Here is a 4,649-nt window from a genome sequence, read left to right as displayed (position 1 = left end):
TGGCAAAAATGGACAAGGAAAGAAACAGCAAATGTTGGAGAGGTTGTAGAGAAAGGGGAACCCTCTTACACTGTTGGTGGGAATGTAAGTTAGTACAGCCACTTTGGAAAACAGTGTGGAGGTGCCCCAAAAATTTAAAAATAGAGCTACCCTATGACTCAGCAATTGCACTCCTGGGTATTTACCCCAAAGACACAGATGTAGTGAAAAGAAGGGCCATATGCACCCCAATGTTCATAGGAGCAATGTCTGCAATAGCCAAACTGTGGAAAGAGCCAAGATGCCCTTCAACAGATGAATGGATAAAGAAGATGTGGTCCATATATACAATGGAATATCACTCAGCCATCAGAAAAGATGAATACCCAACTTTTACATCAACATGGATGGGACTGGAGGAGATTATGCTATGTGAAATAAGTCAAGCAGAGAAAGTCAATTATCATATGGTTTCACTTATTTGTGGAACATAAAGAATAACATGGAGGACATTAGGAGAAGGAAGTGAAAAATGGGGGGGGGAATTGGAGGGAGAGATGAATCATGAGAGACTATGGACTCTGAAAAACAAACAGGGTTTTAGAGGGGAGAGGGGAGGGGGATTGGTTAGCCCGGTGATGGGTATTAAGGAGGGCATGTACTGCATGGAGCACTGGGTGTTATACGAAAACAATGGATCATGGATCACCACATCAAAAACCAATGATGTATTGTATCGTGACTAACATAACATAATAAAATTAAAAAAAAAACAAAAACTTATAAATGAGTTCAGCAAAGTTGCAGAATACAAGATGATGCTGTATTTGTATATACAATAAAACCGATTGCATTTCTGTGCTAACAATGATCTAAAGGTGAAGTTAAGAACAGTTCTATTTACAATAGCATCAAAAAGAATAAAATACTTAGGAATAAATTTATGAAAAAAGTACTGAAAACTATAGTATATTAAAGACCACAAAACATCATTGAAAAAAATTATAGAAGATCTAAATAAATGGAAAGATATCCTAAATAAATAAATAAATAAATAAATAAATAAATAAATAAATAAGAAAAAAAAGAACAGAATCAAACCAATAATCTATGCTTACACTTCAAGAAATTAGGAAAAGAAAAAATAAAATAAAGTAACAAAGTATAGACATCAGTGGATAATAAAGTGTACAAGTAAAAGAAAACAGCATTGAAACTAAAAGGTGGTTCTCAAAAAGATTGAAAAAGTTCTTAAATTGTTAACTAAGATGTTCACATATTGCCGATAGAAATTAAAGAGCAAAAGAAGTAGAGAGCTATATCATATTCATTGATGGTAAGACGATATTGTTAAGATTCAGTGATCATTAACTTAATCTGTATATAAAATGCATTTTTTTAAATTTTATTATGTTAATCACCATATATTACATCATTAGTTTTTGATGTAGTGTTCCATGATTCATTGTTGGTGTATAACACCCAGTGCTCCATTCAATACGTGCCCTCTTTAATACCCATCACCAAGCTAACCCATCCCCCCACACCCGTCCCCTCTAGAACCCTCAGTTTGTTGCTCAGAGTCCATAGTCTCTCATGGTTCATCTTCCCCTCCAATTTCACCCCCTTCACTTTTCCCTTCCTACCATCCTCTTTTATTTTTTTAAATATAGTGGATGGAACTAGAGGGTATTATGCTAAGTGAAATGAGTCAATCAGAGAAAGACATGTATCATATGACCTCACTGATATGAGGAATTCTTAATCTCAGGAAACAAACTGACGGTTGCTGGAGTGGTGGGGAGTGGGACGGATGGGGTGGCTAGGTGATAGACATTGGGGAGGGTATGTGTTATGGTGAGTGCTGTGAATTTTGTAAGACTGACAAATCACATGACTATACCTCTGAAACAAATAATACATTATATGTTATACAATGCATTTCTAATAAAATCCTAGGTAAGGGGTGTTTAAAGAAGTTGGAATTTTGAATTTAAATGGAGATGCAAAGGAGCTAGAAAAAATAAAATAATTATGAAAACAAAATATTGGAGGACATTCATCAAGATTTAACTATTAAACTGGGAGGATGCAATTGCCATATATATATCTGATATAGCACTTTTATGCAGAATATACAGAGAAAACTTGCAACTCAATAACAAGAATAAAAACAATGAAAATTCCCTTAAAATGTGTCATAATTTTAAGTAGACACTTCATTATATTAGATGTACAAATGGACAAGTATAAAAAATATTCAACATTATAAATCATCAAAGAAATACAAATTAAAGTCACAATTAGTTTCTATTAAATACTTATTACAGTGACTAAAGAAAACCCCTGATAATACCAAGTGTTGACAAAAATGTGGAGAAACTGGAATTCTAATATACAGTTGGTGAGAATTCCAAATCATTCAGCAACGAGGGAGGAAAAAGATAGTGGAGGAGTAGGAGACCTAAATTTCGTCTGGTGCCAGGAATTCAGCTAGATAGGGATCAAACCATTCTGAACACCTACAAACTCAAGAGAAGATCAAAGAAAAGAATAACAGCAACTCTCTCAACAGAAAAGCAACCACTTTTTCGAAGGTAGGATGTGCGGAGAAGTGAATCCGAGGAGATATTCGGGAAGATAGACGGTGGGGGAGGGGGCCTCCATTAGCCCCTACTGGCAAGGGATAGAGCAGCGGAGCACAAAATCAGAACTTTTAGAAGTCGGCTCTGTTGAGGGACATCGCTCCAGTGGCTAAGTGGGGGGGGGGTGGAACCCTCACTTGGATAATGTGGTCTCAGGACCCTCAGGGTCACTGAAAGACCAGGGGTGTCTGAGTGTGGCAGAGCTCCCAGGTATCAGAGCTGAAAAGCCGGCTGCAGAGATGGAGCCGAGGAGTGGGGTCTCAGCTTGGGGTTGCCATAAACCGTCGTCAGCAGCACAGTCAGGCCACTACTCTTCCAGCAGGGACCCAGCAAGTGGCAGATCCAGGGAGACTTCCCTTCTTCCCCAGGAGGAGCAGCGTGGGAGCACACCGCAGGAATCTGCTTGGTTTGGAGACTCCACAAGGGGTCGTATCCAGAGATAGAAATGCTTGGTCACAGGCTGGGTGAACACAGAGTGTGGCCAGAGACCAGGGAGACAGGAGTGATAGCTTTTCTCTGGGAGCTCACAGAGGAGTGGAGCCCCCAGTTCTCCAGGGCGGAGATTGGGAGGCCACCATTTTCACTCTTGTCCTCCAAAGCTGTATGGAAAGCTTGCAGGGAACAAAAGCTCCCAAGAGCAAACCCTAGCAGATTACTTAGCCAGGCCCAAGCAAGGGGGGCACAATTCTGCCTCAGGCAAAGACATTTGAGAATCACTGCAACATGACTCTCCCCCAGAAGATCAACAGGAACAGCCCACCAAGACCAAGTTTACTGATCAATGAGAACAGCAGAATGCCAGGACTAGGGAAATACAGCCCATAGAATTCATGGCTTTTTCCCCATGATTCTTTAGTCTTTCAAAGTTAATTTTTTTAACTTTCTTTTTCTTTTTCTTTTTTTAATTTTTCTTTTTCTTTTTTTAATTTTTCTTTTTCCCTTTTTCAACCAACATCTTATCAATCCCATTTTTAAAAAATCTTTTCTATTTTTCATTTTTTTTAAAAGATTTTATTTATTTATTTGAAGAGAGAGACACAGTGAGAGAGGGAACACAAGCAGGGGGAGTGGCAGAGGGAGAAGCAGGCTTCCCGCCGAGCAGGGAGCCCGATGCGGGGCTCGATCCCAGGACCCCGGGATCATGACCTGAGCTGAAGGCAGACACTTAATGACTGAGCCACCCAGGCGCCCCATCTATTTTTCATTTTTACAGTCATATTCTATCCCTTCATAGTAGTCAACCTTATTGTTGGTATATGTATATAAGTTGTTCTCTCTTTAAAATTTTGGGATGCAGTTTCTTCTAACAGACCAAAATATACACTATATCTCTAGTGTATGGCTTTATTCTAGTCTCCTGCCTGATCCCATTCTCTCCCTTTTTGTTTTTTTAAATCCTCTTCTTTTTTCAACCAACTTCTTATCTTATCAATTCCATTTATAAAATCTTTTATACTTTTCATCTTTACAGTCATATTCCATCCCTTCATCATATTTACCCTTATTTTTGTACATATATAAGTTTTTCTTTCTTTAAAATTTTGGGAGGCACTTTCTTCTAACAGACCAAAATATGCCTAAAATCTAGTGTGTGGCACTAATCTATGCACCAGCCTAATCATATTTGATCATATTCTGTTTTTTTTTTGTTTGTTTCTTTGTTTTTATCTTTTACTTTTTCTTTTTTTTTTCTTTTTTCTTTCTTTCCCTTTCTTTTCCCCCAGTTTCATGTATCTTCTGATTTGCTTAGTGTATATTTTTCTGGGGTCATTGTTACACTGTTAGCATTTTGTTCTCTCATTAATCTATTCTCCTCTGGATGAAAGGACAAAATGGAAAAAATCACCTCAAAAAAAGAACAAGAGGCAGTACTGACTGCAAAGGACCTAATCAATACAGACATTAGTAAAATGTGAGAACTAGAGTTCAGAATGACAATTTTAGAAAGATACTAGCTGGACTTGAAAAAAGCATGGACGATATTAGAGAAACCCTTTCTGGAGAAATAAAAGAACTAAAATCTAA

Source organism: Neomonachus schauinslandi, chromosome 4 (genome assembly GCF_002201575.2).
Source record: "Neomonachus schauinslandi chromosome 4, ASM220157v2, whole genome shotgun sequence".
In the NCBI taxonomy this organism is placed as follows: domain Eukaryota; kingdom Metazoa; phylum Chordata; class Mammalia; order Carnivora; family Phocidae; genus Neomonachus; species Neomonachus schauinslandi.
This window is presented reverse-complemented; position numbering follows the sequence as displayed.